The sequence below is a fragment of the Marmota monax genome, unplaced genomic scaffold (genome assembly GCF_021218885.2).
Source record: "Marmota monax isolate L192 unplaced genomic scaffold, Marmota_monax_Labrador192_F-V1.1 WCK01_AAM20220418_F8-fsc00088, whole genome shotgun sequence".
NCBI classification, from domain to species: Eukaryota; Metazoa; Chordata; class Mammalia; order Rodentia; family Sciuridae; genus Marmota; species Marmota monax.
In genome coordinates, this window is record NW_026694492.1 from 6,129,716 (window position 1) to 6,146,192 (window position 16,477).

General features: G+C 41.7%; 1 protein-coding gene across 1 annotated transcript in view; it reads left to right on the forward strand.

Annotated features, from left to right (window-relative positions):
* Onecut2 (one cut homeobox 2) overlaps nt 1–16,477 on the forward strand; it is a 53,728-nt gene that overhangs the window by 24,088 nt on the left and 13,163 nt on the right. The gene's annotated exons all lie outside the window — the stretch shown is intronic.

The following is a 16,477-nucleotide window of genomic DNA, read 5'->3' on the forward strand; positions in this document are numbered from 1 at the left end:
ATCAGCCTGAATCTAAATATTTTTTTTCTTTTTATTTTATTCTAATTTGTTATATATGACAGCAGAATGCATTGCAATTCATATTATACAAATAGAGCACCATTTTTCATATCTCTGGTTGTACACAAAGGAGAGTCACACCATTCATGTCTTCATACATATACTAGGGTAATGATGTCCATCTCATTCCACCCTCTGCCCTATCTAGTGTTCGTCTATTCCTCCAGTGCTTCCCACCCAAAACCCCATCATGAATCAACAACCTTATATCACAGAAAATATTTGACCTGAACTTATATTTTTATTTTTATCTTTCCAATTATAAATAGGGGACAAAGCTCTATTTGCCCAAATCTTACTTAAGTCCTTAGTAAAGAAAGAAAAGTTTTAGATTTAGTGTTTCCATTTTTTTTTTGTTAACATTTTACCTAGTTACTTGTTAATATTGTGAAGAGGTTTTTGGTTTTTTAATTTTTTAATTTTTCTTTTTGCCTCTTCAAATTGGTTATTTCTACTAGATAGGAAAGCTATACCTTCTTAACATGTATTATTGTAAAACAAAACATGGATTTAAGGAGTGTATAAAACATAAATATATAAGTGGACAATTTATTCTAAAGCAAATTGAATATTGCCAGCACTTTAGAAGAAATAAATAATATTACTTACCAAAATTTCTTATCAAAAATCCTCCCTTAACCATACATGGAAGCAATAACTTGCCTACTCTGCCCTTTATTATTATCTCCTGGCTTTGTTGTATAATTCTTAACACTCAAGTGTTAACCAGTGTAGTTTAGTTGTTTTTTTAACTTTGTAAATAGCATCATTCAGTATTTTTCTTTGTATCTGGCTTATTTTTCCTCCAATATTACATTCATGCTTTATTGTTACATGGAGAAGGATTGGTGGTTCCTTGTTTTCATAGCTGCATAGTTTTCCATTAAACCAACATGCCACAGTTATTTCATTCTCTTGTTGATGGGCACTTGGTTGGTTTGCAGTTTTTTGTTTTGTTTTGTTTTGGAATGTGGCTCTGGACATACTTGTACATGTATCCTAATGTATATAAGTATTCATTTCTGTGGAATTTTCTTAGTTTGGGTTCCCTCAGAAAGACCCTGAAACAAGGACTTAAGTATAGGTAGTTTGAAAGATGATTCCAGAAAACACTATCAGAAGAATGGAGAAGCAAGACAGAGCCCAATGAGAGTTGCTTTATCAAGCATGTTCGCAGTATGGGCAAGTAGAACTTAATCCTCCCGAGTTATTCTGTGAAACTCCATGGGAAACACATCTCAGAGTTGTCCCTGCTAAAGAACAAGGTACGGGGGGATTTAACCGACAGCTCCAGTTATTCTATTTGGGGAAAACTTCTGGAAGAGGCCTTATTCCTGCAGCCCTCTGGCCTTCCCTGCCTATGGACAGGGCAGGGTCCTGAAGGCAGAGAAAACCTTCAGGCCCGGAGATGGAAGCGTGGTCAGTTGACAGGGGGCTGGCAGGAAGACCCAGGGGTTCGCCAGCACAAGGAACAATCTCTTCCTGGGAGTCTCTCCAGGAGCAGAATATTGGCCCTGGGGCACGTATATATTAAACCACTGCAGACCCTGCCACCCAGCTGTCCAACCCAGTGTGCCCAGTTATACAACAGGAGCCTACATGGAGGCTCCTGGGGCCTGCTGTACCTGCCCATTCTTGGGACTGAACGACTTTTATGTTTATGCCATCTTGGTGGGACTCCAATGTTTTAATTTGTGATTCCTGGATTATTAATAATTTTGAGCATCTTTTTATTTAGTTGTTAGACTTCTTCTGTGAAGTACTGGTTTATATTCGGGTGTCTGGTTTTTCTCTTATTGATTTCCAGTAGATTTCATGTATTCTGGCTTTAAGCCCTTTGCCTATCATATGTGTGGCCAAAATCCATATTCTCCTTTTTATTCTTATTACTATCTTTTGATAAATAGAAGTCCTTAATTTTAATGGATCCTAACATACAAATATTTTTCCTTTTGGTTAGTACTTTTTGAGTATTAAGAAATCTTTCCCAGGAATATGAAGATACTACCTTATGTTTATTTTCCCGAACACTTTATTGTTTTGCAGTTTACTGTGTGTTCCATGCAGAACTTGCTTTTTGTGTATGACATGAAGCAGAGGTTAAAAAAAAAAATCATACCTAGCCAGGTGCCCCAGCTCCATTATTGGAAAAATACACTTTCCTCATGTTCTACATGGCCATTGTCACTAAGTGTCCATATGTGTATGACTCTACATCTGGGCTTTCTGCTCTGTTCCATGAGTTGTGTATCCCTGTCTCTGTACACCTCTGTAGCCTAACTGAAAGTCTTCATAGTTGATGCGGCAAGGTCCTGTCTTGCTCTTCATCAAGAATAGCTTGACTATGTGTTAATTTTTGTTTTTTTGTTTTTTTGCATTCCCATATAAATTTCAGAATCAGCTTTTCAAATTCCAAAGATTGAAAGGAAAGAAAGAACAGAGGGAGGGAGAGAAATCTGTTGGGATTCAGATTAGAGATTGCACTGTATTTATATCTTACTATGGAAAAAATTAAACTCTGCATTACCCAGTCTTCCAATCCATTTATTTAAGTGTTCTGTAATTTAACCAAGTTTTGAAGTTTTCTCCAAGATTTGCATGCCTTTGTTAGATTTATTCTATGTGCTTGATGTTTTGATCTTACTCTATGTAAAGGGTATATTTTTATCTTGTTTGTTGTGTCTCTAGAAATAGAATTGATTATTGTCTTGCTGATTCTGAGCCTAGGAACCTTGTGAAAATCTCACATAATCTCATTCCAATTCTACTAGTTTTTCTTCTATTCTCTTGAATTTTTTTTATGTCCATATAATCAATATTGTTTTTTACGTTTGTCTGATAACTGGCCACCACACTGAACTTTCTTAATAGTTCTAATAATTTGTCTTAGAATCTCTTGGTTTTTCTAGGTTAAAAAATCAAATTAAAGCCTTGAAAAAAATCAAATTAATATGTAGTTATGAAAGTTCTGTTTCTATCTGGAAAAATAGTATAAAGTACCTGTTAGATATCAAGAGTCAGACTACCTGAATTTGAATCCCAGCTTCCCTACTTACTAAGTGAGCCTTAGTGATTTGCTTAATCCTCTGTAGCTCAGTATCATTCATTATAAACAGCCTCATAGGATGATTGTAAAAATCAAATGAGTTCATACAGTTAGAACAAAGCCAGGCCAAGCATACGCTTGAACTTTGTCAGCTTTTATCATTTTATTAATTAGTTTCATTACTTTCTATATGTCTATGTCTTATTTATTTTTTCTTATGTTATTATATTGGGTACTTTCCTAACACAATACTGAATAGTAGGGTGCTTGCATACTGCATCTGAAACTTATCACTTTGAAACATTTCCTTCTCCTTTCATTATAAGCATAGTTGTTTTGATTCATGTCTGACATCTGAAATAATTTTTAACTGGACTTCTGAACTTGGTGCTAAACTCTGAGAAATACCCTTCCAAGGGAATTTCTTTTGTTTGAACTATGTTATTTGCATAAAAAAGAAAAACATTAGTAGTAAAATTACTTTTTTTTAAATGTCCCTGAGAATTTTGTAAAAGGAGACCTCAACCCTTTTCCCTTCCTGAAGATATGTTCATTTCCAAACAAAGTGCTTAGTTAACCTCACAAACCTCCTTAGGATGTTTGGGTTGAGCTCAGGGATGTTGGCACATCCTTTTAAAAGGCAATATCACATTCTTGAGCTTTTAAGTTTTCTTTTCTTTTTTTTTTTTCATTTCACCTTTAGGTCAGCTTTAGGTTAATTTTTTATTTTTTTATTTGTTCTAATTAGTTATACATAATAGTAGAATGTATTTTGACATTATACATATATAGAGTATAACTTCTCATTTTTCTGACTGTGCATGATGTATAATTACATTGTTCATATAATCATATATGCACATAGGATAGTAATGTTTGATTCATTCTCTTTCCTATTTCCATTCCCCTTCCCTTCCCTTCATTCCCCTTTTTCTAATCCAAAATACTTCTATTCTTCCCTAACATCCCCCCTCCGTATTATGAAGTTAATATCCATATATCAGAGAAAACATTTGGCCTTTGGTTTTAGGAGATGGGCTTATTTCACTTAACATGATATTCTCCAGTTCCATCCATTTACCAGCAAATGCCATAATTTCATTCTTTTTTATGGCTGGATAATATTCCATTGTGTATATATGCCACATTTTCTTTATCCATTCATCTGTTGAAGGGCACCTAGGTTGGTTGTATAGTTTAGCTATTGTGAATTGAGGGGCTATAAACAATGATGTGGCTATGTCCCTGTAGTATGCTGATTTTAAATCCTTTGGTATAAACCAAGGAGTGGGACAACTGGGTCAAATGTTGGTTCATTCCAAGTTTTCTGAGGAATCTCCATACTGCTTTCCAGAGTGGTTGCACCAATTTGCAGTCTCACCAACAATGTATGAGTGTGTCTTTCCCCCACATCCTCACCAACACTTATTGTTGCTTGTGTTCTTCATAATTGCCATTCTGACTAGAGTGAGATGGAATCTCAGTGTAGTTTAATTTGCATTATGCAATTGCTATGTTGAACATTTTTTCATGTATTTGTTGATTGATTGTACTTCTCCTGAGAAGTGTCTGTGCAGTTCCTTAGTCCATTTATTGATTGGGTTATTTGATTTTTTTGTGTTAAGTTTTTTAAGTTCTTTATATATCCTGGATAGTGTTCTATCTTGAGGGACAGGTGGCAAAGATTTTCTCCCATTCTGTAGGCCCCCACTTCACATTCTTGATCATTTCCTTTGCTGCAAAGAAGTTTTTAGTTTGATTTCATCCCATTTGATTCTTAATTTTACTTCTTCTGCTTTAGAAATCTTGTAAGTAAGCCAGTTCCTAAGCCGACAGGATGTAAATTTGGGCCAACTCTTTCTTCTGTTAGATGCAAGGTCTCTGTTCTAATGCCCAGTCCTTGATCCACTTGAGTTTTGTGTAGGGTGAGAGGGGTTTCATTTCATTTTGTTACATATGGATTTCCAGTTTTCCCAGTACCATTTGTTGAAAAGGATATCTTTTCTCCAATGTATGTTTTTGGCACCTTTGTCTAGTATGAGATAACAATTTTTGTGGGTTGTCTCTGTGTCTTCTAGGTACATGGGCCATTGGTCTATGTGTTTGTTTTGATGCCAATACCATGCCATTTTTGTTACTATAGCTCTGTCTATAATTTAAAGTCTGGTATTGTGATGCTTCCTGCTTCACTTTTCTTGCTAAGGATTTTTTGGCTATTCTGGGTCTCTTATTTTTCCAAAGGAATTTCATAACTGCCTTTTTATTTTTATGAAGAATGTCATTAGGATTTTAATAGAAATTTCATTAAATCTATATAGCACTTTTGGTAGTATGGCCATTTTGACAATGTTAATTCTCCCTATTCAAAAGCATGGAAGATTGTTCCTTCTTCTAAGGTCTTCTTCAATTTCTTTCTTTAGTGTTCTATAGTTATCATAGAGGTCTTTCACCTCTTTTGTTAGATTGATTCCCCAATTTTTTTTTAGGCTATTGTGAATGGGATAGTTGTCCTAATTTCTCCTTCAGTAGATTCATCACTGATATATAGGAATACACTTGATTTATGGGTGTTAATTTTATATCCTACTATTTTGCTGAATTCATGTATAAGTTCTAGAAGTTTCTGGTGAAATTTTGGGGGGCTTCTAAATATAGAATCATGTCATCTGCAAATGGGAATAGTTTGAGTTTTTAAGTTTTATTAAATTCTTAATAAGCTAGATTGCATCTTCAAGTTATTTTTCTTTTAATTAAGAGAATGTCGATAGTTTTTGAGTCACTGAATAATTTAAAAAATGCATCCCTACAGGAAATATCACCTGAGCTGCCTAAAATTCTAGCATTACAATCAGAGTGTCAACTTCATTCTCAATGTCCTCTGATGCTACCAATTTATTTTCCTGCAAATTTTTTATCTTAACTACATTTTCATGATATTTGTTTATATAAATTTTTGTCTGTTTTTCTTCTTTGTAATTTTCTGTTTCATAAATCATCTCTTCTGCAACCTATTGTGATGAGTTTTTTGTTTTTGTTTATTCAGTGATCAAACCTAGGGTCACACACACGCTAGCCAAGTGTTCTACCACTGAGCTACATCCCTAGTCCTGAAGTGAATCTTTAAAATGTTCTTTAAGTGTTTGTAATATATCTTGCAAATGAATTTTCAGATGATGATCCCTTTTCCTATTTTCTAACATTTTTCATCTGTGTGTCATTCACAAATGACAAAAGACTCATTCGGGCTTGGCGTGGTCAATAGGAGGGTGTGTGTTTTGCACATGACCTCGTTTCTGGATGTAGTGAACTCACTCTCTAAAACCTGTACTGAATCTCCAATGATGCACCTAAGTGAGCTCCTGCTCTGCACAGCTTATCATCTGGCCCTGCTGAATGGCCATGGGTTTTTCCCTCTGCACCCAGGCCTAGGCTGCTGGCAAGCTGATCAAATGGTGTGTATGCAGTAGTTCCCCAAACTAGTGCATATCGAAGGCTTTCTTGTCCTTTTGCTCCCCAGAGCAGTCTGGAAACTGCACCCCTTGGGGATCAAAGTGCTATCATAGATGTCCTCCAACCCCTGCCCCAGTTTTCTTTGTCCACTGTTTTCTGAGAGTTGCTGTTCTCAGCTGGTAAATGAAGGGGAGTGGACAGAACTCTGGCTGTTCCAAAAGGCAGCACCTGCCAAGTAACCTGATGGCTAGTACAGCTGAATTTCTGAATAGTCAGAGGACACAGGTGTTAATTTTTTAATCCAGATGCTATTTTTCAATTTGGTTCCATTGGCCTTGAATTTAGGTGAGAATTCCTCAGAAATGTCCGAAACAGATTGACTTCAGCCATAGTTTCTAGTGTGGTAAGTTTTAACTTTTATTGTAGGTCTTTGGGATGGATTTTAGTGAAAAATTAGAGAAGCTGCCTCAGGGTTTTCTAGTCATTTGAAGCCAGATATTCCTATCCAGGATTGAAGATTTGCCTTAGCAGCCCATGGCTTCCCGGATGGCTTGGAGGAATGCAACTTTGCAGCAGAAGTAGAGATCCCTCTATGCCAGACTTCTACACAGACAGAGCAGAGGAACGGGAATTGTGATTTCAAGGCACAGGGGGTCACTGTAATGGGCAGGTGGGAAATAAAATCCCACTGGACTAGTGGGAAGGCATCAGGGTTCTTAGGGCCCTGTCGCTGCCTACCTGTGGTCACTGTATGGCAAACTGTCACTCCTGGGAGTTCTAGTCTCCTTATTTTAAAATATAGACTGAATGGTCTCCAAGTCCTCCCGTCCTGGGATTCCATGGTTTACCAGCTGGCCAGGACCGTCTGCTTTTAGCAACCTCCTCTGTGGGGCTTCTTGCTTTTGTCCCCAGAGTTTCTGCCGATAGGAAAGCAGGGGCGGCAGGCTTATCCCCACATGCTCCGGTGTGCTTCCTGCCCACAGGCTGGGCCAGCCAGAGGAGCAATGCAGCAGCCCAGGCACTGAGGCCTGCACCTTCCCCTGGGGGATTTGCCCTGTGGTCACCCTGGGCCTTTGTCCTGCCTGTGCAGAGCAAGTTTCCAGACTCCAATGAATTCAAGAACTTACTAGACTTTTTGTATTGAAAGTTAAAAAAAAAAAAAAAAGGAATAAAACTCGTTTTCTCCAGAAAATGATTTTGAGGCACACGAACTTAGTGCTCTCTGCCTTTTTTGGGACAAGAAATGGACATTGCTGACTTACTGTGGAGCATGTTGAGGCTCACTTGCTTACAACCCACCCAACACCTGAGTGCGAGTAGGGGCTCTGAGATATGGAGGAACAGCAGAGACCTATCATTTATCATCCACATCTTCCAAATGAGAGGAGGAGGGTGCTGCAGGAAATTCCCACATAGTCAGAAATGTGCCCCACATCAGAGGTGAAGCCCAAAGCAAAGCTCCATCATTTACTGGCAATGCCAAGCATCATGGGACTCTGGGTCTCTAAACTTGAGGACATGATCCTCACCATCCAGAGTCTCCAGGATGGGGGTGCTTGTGTGTGTGTGTGGCCCCTCCTGCTCTCCCCAGCTTTCTTTTTCTCTCTTTCCACTCACTCCCTATCCTCCCACCCAGAAATTCTGCTCTGATAAGGTAGGCTGCAGCTCTTAGATTGCCACGTGGTCATGCATCCAGAGTACCTTGTATGTTCAGGATAATTTGCCGAATGGCTTACAGGTTAGCCCTGACAGAGCTTTACCTACACCCTTAATTAGAAAACAGCCCCAGACCATTTGCACAGCACATCCCCACCTCTGCTCTTGGCCTCTCAAACCAATGTTAGTTTGGATGGCTCCACTGCCTGACAGGATTGGAATCTGGTCCATGGAGATTGAGTTTCTGAGGAAAATCAGCTTTCTACCTTAAGACAAAGCCACTAAATTTCCCATCTGACTTAGGCCAGGGACATTTGGAGAGATGTATCACAGTTAGGGTTCAGTTCTCAGGAGCCAAGCTCCGTGGTAACCTGGACCACGGTGGGTTTTGTTGATAAACCAGAACCAGCAATCAAAAAGGCAGGAAAAACTTCAGGGCATCTAAATGCAAATTATTTATAATTTTAGGAAGCACAAAATAAACAAATAATGATTTTAATATAGCCCTTCTCCAACACCCACCCCTCCTTCCCAGTGATCAGTGTCCCCACTCCAGCTGGTCCTTAGTGACAAGTGGAACTGCCAAGAGCCTGAACTCAAGTCACGTGTGTCAGTATCCCCCCCACCCGGCCCCCGTGTCCCTATAGCAATGTGCTGACACCTGTCCTTCTGCTGACCCAAGAAGCCTGCATGACTGATTTCCCAGCATCAATGGCTTACTGAACGTTAAATATGTGCTATCAGAATGTGTAATTCTTTTCCTTCCTTCCTTATTTGAATGCCAGGGACCCTGTCATTCTCATTTTAGAGGTTCTTGAATATGCAAATGAGTTCCAGAGAACTTGCTTTTTGAACACCATCGCCTCTCACGGGCTTGCTACTCTTTCATTGTAAAAGGGCCCCCTCTTCAGAGCAGGCAGTAGAGGGAGTTTATTTCCCTTCTTTCCTCAAAAACCCATAGGTTTTGCAGGGAACAAGGCCAACAGTACAAATGTGAACTTATATGTGTCATTAATTTTCCTAACACAACCCCAATCGAGGGCCTGGGTCGATCTTTCCAACACAACTGCACCCCCATGTTCTCTCAGGATGTGCCCTCCTTGCTGGAGAAGGTCACTCTCTCTCCTCTTTGCAGAAGCCCTTTAAAAGAGAGCATCAGCTGTACAGCTGGAAGACGAAAAGAATTCTCCTGTAGGCACAGTTTGCAAACCCATACACTCAGAAGTTAAGTGTCTGCTGACAAACGCACACCCTGGATGTTTTCACTCCCCACCCCTATCCTATACCCTGGCAAGATCATATTGAACTATTCAGGGAAAGTATTTACTGAATGCAAGGAGAATAGAGCACTTCTGCATTATTTATTATAGGCTAACAATACCCATCATATGTAGAATGTATTTGGACATAAATTAGTGATGTTAGGAAACACCGGTGGTCCAGAACCTATTAGGATCTCTGACATGTATGTAAAAACACATCACAGTCCTACCTCCTGTGCAAGGCTGGGAATTGGCTATGAGACAACTTCACAAGGAAAACAAAAATCATTAACCTTTTATTTGCCATTAGCCTTCCAGGCCATTTATCTACTATTGAGTAAGCCTTAGAAAACCATTTCAAATCATGAATCTTAACCTTACCTTCTAATGCCTTCTTTTATCTCTGTGAAGGAAGAAAGAATCGTCATATCCACTAAGCACTTATGAAGTGCCAAAGTTACAGCTAGCATTTGGATGTCCTGGAGTGGTAGGCATTAGAACCCCCAATTTACAGAAGAGGCTCAACCTCATGCAACTGATAAATGAACAACATAGAATTGGAAGCCAGGTCTTGGTTCTGAGCTGAGGCTTCTACCCTACATGTGATTCACCTTCTGAGCAGGAGGCAAAGGTTGTTCTTGGCTTTTGTGTTGGTTACCTGTAGCCACAATGATGCTGTGTAATAGAGATGACAAAGTGGGCAGCACAAAACAGCATTTGTCTTTGCTCAGGAGACCATGGGTTGTCTGGGTGGTTATGCTGATCCAGGCTATGCATGGCTGTTCTCAGCTGGTTACCTTGAGCATCTGCAGTCAGTGCTGGGTCAGCCAGAGCTGGCCATCCAGAATGGCTGGCACTGGGACAGCCCATCTCCTCCATGAGTCTGGCCTGGGCTTGTTCACACTGCAGTCAGGCAGTGTTCCAAGAGCCTGGACGAAATACACAGCTTCCTGGGGCCCAGCCTCACAATTGCCCTCAATGTCACTTCCACCACATTCTGCAGGCCAAAGCAAATGATAAGGCCATCCCAGACCCATAGGGAAGGTGAATACATCTCTGGCTGAAGCAGATACAGTCATGTTGCAGAGGGTGAGGGCATTGGGCCAGTTTTGCAGTCAGCCAGCCTTAGCTCCTCTGTGGGGCTGCGGTGCTCTGTGAGTGGCACCTGCTTCTCATGAGCCTCCATTTTCTCTGCTGTCTTCTTTCAGAGTCTGCACTGAGAGGCTCCTTCTCACTCAAACTAAGGGAAAGAATGACTACAGGACAGTAAAATGGCCCTTTCCAAAAGGGAAAGGAACTATGTTTCAGTCTGACAAGGGTTAAGCCTTCAACAAACCTATTTGCACTAAAGCCAAGCCCTTTGTCACCAGACTGCAGTAAAGAGGCTGCTTTAGGAGCCCCTCTTCAGCACTGGCTTCTCTATCTCAGCTAGACTATGTTTACTTGTGGAGTCAGGGCCCACACACCTTCCCTCAGCTCTCTGAGGAGACCTATTAGTCCATTTTTGTTACAATAACAAAATACCTGAGGCTTGGTATTTTACAAAAGAAACAGAAAAGATACAGATCCCATGTTACAGTTAGTGAAGCTTATGGTTCTGGAGATTCTAAGCCATGACTTGTCTCTGGTGAGGACTTCATGGAAGATGCATCATGGCAAGAGTGAATGCAAGAGGAAGAGAAGATATCACATGGTGAGACAAGAAACTAGAAAAAGATACTGGAATCACTAGGTCCCAGGAGAAATACATTAATTCTAAGACACACCCCCAATGACCTGAGGACCTCCCACTAAGCCCCGCCTCTTAGAGGTCCCACCACCTCTTAACATCACCACACTGAGGACTAACCTTCCAACACATGAACCCTTAGGGGACACGCACAAACCATATCTAAACAATAGCAGTCTCTGTTTGGCCTGTGTGCTTGTGGTTTTGGGAGGATTCGAAGGACAAGTCATTTCTGTAAGACTCCCTGTGCTAAGGAGTCTAACACAGGAAATGATTTTGGATTGGGGGAAGGTGCCAGATGGGTTGGGAGGTGTAGAGAGAGGAGAGAAAAGGGAGTATTAAAGGCAGAGGTGGAAAGCATAGCTGGATTCTAAAAGAACAGGGATGGGCCAGAAAGTAAAAGAGTAAAAGAAGGGAAATGGGCGAGATGACTCTAGAAATCAAATGCAGAAGCTCAGGAATGAAAGGACAAGCCCACAGGTCCAGACCCCAGAGACCCAATCAGACCACACTGGCCCTGCTGCCAACTCGAACCCAGAGCTTGCTTAGGTTATCTCCCTCCAGCAGTTGATTCCTGAGCACCCACTAGTACTACTACTAGGTGGTCCCAGTGGTTAGAGATTCTACTCCCCAAACCCCAAAACTTCTAGCCTGGGAGGGAAAAGAATCTGCTTTTATAACAAGGCTATACAGCAGGAGCCCTAATTATTCCAGACTAATAATTCTCTTGCACATCGTTAGGTTTAATTCTCCAAAAACAAATGGGAGGGTTCTCGCCCAAGACAGGAATGTTGCTCAGTGAATCTGAATTCATGATGCAAAATCCAAGTAGTGTGGGAAGGACAGGAGGATTCTGATCTGATGTTGGGTCACCCTTACTTCATGGGCCCCCCAGGAATTAGGGAGGCTGCAGAGGGTGTTTTAAAGTCAAGATCTAGTCTCCAACACTAAAAAACAAAGAAGTGTCACTGAAACTTTACTAACTGTAACGTGGGATATGCACCTCTGCCTCATCTTCCTCTCAAAGATGTTGTGGAAAGTGGGGCCTCCAGACCCATCAGACTCCAATTGAGCTGAGCATCAGCTCAGTGGGTCGCCAGTTCCCCATGTGGAACTGACAGCCCCTGACCAAACAAGACCCCTAAAGATCTATGACTACAATGAGGACCAAGTTATGGGAGGTAGGTGATTTTCAGGTGCCTTAAAAAGAGCTAAAGCCGCTGCATCTGTGGGACAGAACAAGTACCAAGGTGAATTGTGGTACTATGATGGCCCACCCCCACATACCTGTACCAGCCTCCAGAATCAACCAGATACTGGCCCCCTTAACCTCTGTCACACACACACACACACACACACACACACACACACACACACCATACACACTCCCGAGGTGATGGGAGTTATCCTGGGCTTGATAAACTTTGCCTCAAGTCTCTGATCATACACCTTCAAGGGACCCATGGTGGGCTATGGGTGCATCTAAAAGCCAATTAGCCTGGGTGTCAGAGGCTAACCAATGCCAGGAGCAGCCTCTCTCAAAACAAATTAGACCTGGCTTTATGGCAAGTTGGGTTTGGAGAGGTGTGGAAAGAAGGACCGACCTGTCAGTCTTGGTTAGGGAAGATCAGCTGCAGGGGAGCAGCACTCTGTGGAGACGCACTTTCTTCATCCTGTTTCTGATCCTGGGAGAGGGAAATACAGTGGCCACAAGGTAACAGGCAAGTTGACATCTCAGGGACTCAGAGAAGGCTTGTGCCTGTCCCTTATTATTTACCTCTGGGTACTGTGTGGTTTGAAAAGTAGGCTGCCAAGGAAACTGTCTTTTTTAAATATATATATATATATATATATATATATATATATATATATATATATATATATATATATTTTTAGTTGTAGGTGGACACAATACCTTTATTTTTATGTGGTGTGGGGGATGGAACCCAGTGCCTCACATGTGCCAGGTGAGCCCTCTACCACTGAGCCCCAGCCCCAGCCCCAGGAAACTGCTTTTTAAAGTATAACTCGCTGTTTCCTTTTCTGTGAATCATAGATTAGACACAGATCTGTACACACTTGTCTGTCCCAGTCCCAGACCGACATTACCAATCTGGATCAATCTTATTCTTTCCAAGGAATGGGACACTATAGTGTAGGTAGGCTGCCTCCTAGTAGGTACATCCAGTTTTCAAATGGACATGAGCTCTTGGTCCTTGTGGTAGCCCCACATGGGGAGCACCTCCCAGTAAGAGGAGGAAGTTCAAGAATAGCTGAGCACTTTCAGGATCCGCATCCTACCTCGCCATCATGCAAAACACACATCAACCCCTGGTGCATGCGTGCGTGTGCACACACACACACATACACTAACACACCCACTTTTCTCCCAGGAGAAAGAGTAGAAACATATCCACGTGCTATCATGGAGGTGGGTTAGCCTTGCATCTTCCATAGCAGAATTTCCTTGGAGTAGCTAGAACCCAGGAGAGACTGGCATGGGGCTATATCATCTCAGTACATCAGCACCACCCACCTGTGAACACCTGCTATTTTGTTGGGTTTCTAGCACATTCCTGGGTTGTAGGGAACCACTTGGCATTTTCCTGGCCACTTAGAAATGGGTACATATTGACTACAGGATGTAATGTTTTAACAATACCAAAGCCATTTACATCCTGATTGTGCCTATGGCTATAGCTGCTTCACAGCTTGGTTCTAAGAACCCTGCGGTCACGATCTCATAACAGCTTCTCCACATTGTCTGATCTCTGGACTTTTTCTTAGACTTTCAAAGCAAGTGAAATTGTGTTTATTTCCTTCAGCTCCTGACCAGCAGCTTTTGTAAGAATCATGGGCTGGTGACTGCTAACTGTAAGGACTGTGGGCAAGTAATGGACCTTCCACCTCATCTTTCTGGGCTTCTGGACTTGCCGTACATTTGCAGATTCCAGGCTACAGCTTTCAATTTGCTGGCACAGAATATGGTGGCTTTAGAAAGCTGTTGGGAAGGGATAGGCAGAATGTATTGATTGGATCTTTCTCTACAGTTTGCTGAACATTTTAAGTCTTTAATATTTTTCTCTGAAATTAAATATATACATATTTTATTTATCTATCTATACCTCACCAAATATAATCTGATGAAACCAATATGGATTTGTACCAACATTGTCTAATCACCCTACTAAAAGCATAAATACAGAATTATTTGAAGAATAATCAATATTGGTATGAAAATGAGGGCTATATGGTTAATCCAAAGGAGAGTTAATTGACAGAGGACCTCTGCCAATGTTTGCAGAAGATATTTACCCAGATTTTGTTATCAGGAGATTATCCCACTCCACTGTTTATTCAAAGTCCTACAGATGAAGGCTTGGCACCAGGCACAGTGGTTTGGGACTTGAAGTGGCAGTGTTGCCGGGCACACTGGTTCCCACATCTCAGAAAGATCTGAGAGTCGAGTCCAGAACCTGGCCCCACACAGTGTGCTCAGGATCTCTGGAGTGGAGCCCTGGGCTCTCCTGCATGGAGGGTCCCCTCTACTGTGTAACTGGGCACAGCGCTCCCCTGCAGAATGAGCCTCGCCATGGGTCAGCAGCAAACCTGGAATGTGGACCCAAAGTCTCTCCGTTTAGTTCCTTTTAAAATGAAAGTCATCCTGCCTGATTTTCCCAGCTCAGGGCAACTGAGATCATCCAGTGAGAGCGAGGGCAGGAAGCAGAGTCGGACCCAAGCATATCTGACTCTGGAGCTTACCATTGCATTGGATGCTCTTCTGAGATTTTTAGAAATCAAGCAGAACATTGCTGCTCAGACTTAGGCATGTGGACCAGCAGCAGCAGCATCACCTGGAAGCTCATGAGAAATGCAGAGTCTCAGGATTCACCCCCAGACTGGCTGCATTTGAATCTGCCTATTAATGGGTTCTCTAGGTGATTTCTTGGTACCCTTAAGTTCAAAAGCACCACTGTAGAAGCCTTGAGTTGGGGCAAGAGATGACCTGAGGTTATGGCAACCATGCAGGAATCATTATCCTAGAAAACGCAAAGGATGGGCGAATAATTACTTGCTGGGAAATTGAGAGACAGGTAGCAATAAGAGGTTTCAGCCCCTGCTATCGGAGCTCCTGCTGCTGAGGAAGCTCCCTTCATCTAAGAAAGTCCTAGGCCCCCAGGAGAATGGGTTTTAAGATAGGAACAAATTATTTTCTTGTGGGTGTGTTTAATTTTCCAAGGTAACATGATTACTTTTATTTTTTTTAAATGAAAGAAAAATCAGGAAGAAAGAGTTTGGCAAAGCTGACACAGCAGGCTTCCTTTTGGAAAGTTCTCTCCCGCCTGTTGGGTGTGCATTGCATTTTGTTTGTTTCAGAAGGGAGTCCTTTGTTTCCCTATATGATGTGAAGCATCCACCAGGGAGGATGGCCAACTAGGTTAGAAGGTCTAGTTTCTAGGGTATCTTTTCTGTGATTGTTGAAATCAAGTCCCATCTCAGTCTGTTTGGCTGCTACAACAAAATATTGTGAACTGATTTATAACAACAGAAATACATTTCTTAGAATTCTGGAAGCTGGGAAGTTTAAGATCAGGGTGCTGATAAATTCAATTTCTGTTGAGGGCCTGCTTCCAGGGTCATAGACAGTCCCCCTTGATGTGTCCTCACATGGTAAAGTGGCAAGAGGTCTCTCTCAGGCCTCTAAGGGCACTGACCCCATCGTGAGGGCTCCACCTCCAAGGCCTAATCACCTTCCAAAGATCCCACCTCTTAATACCATCACCGTGGGGCTAGGATTTCAGCACACAAATCTGGGGGAGGGACACAGACATTCATAGCAAACCCTAAGACATTCCCTTGATGTATTGAAATGGCCTCTCTCACATGATGCTCCCAACAGATAGGAAATGCCTGAATGGAGAACCAGGAAACCACATTACAGACCAGGGCTTTAAGGTGTGTAGAAATCCAGCCAGTCGTCACCCTGAAGGCCTGCTGTGGGGAAACGTCAGTCCAGTTGAAGAGACTCCTAACCTGGGGCTGAATGTCCAGTGGAGTATGAAATACAGTTCCTGGAGAGGCCTCCTGATCCAATCCTCTGTCCCTTCCCTGCCTTTCCCCAGTTTGCTCAGGGGTGAGGCTGTACAAAACCCCTGGGGAGATGGGATTTCTTTCAAGTGATTTTAACCCATGTTCTCGTCTCTTTATGATTTGTATGTACTGCATCATTTAACTGTCACTTTTCTGAGAAACCAAATCTGTCTAGGAATTGTA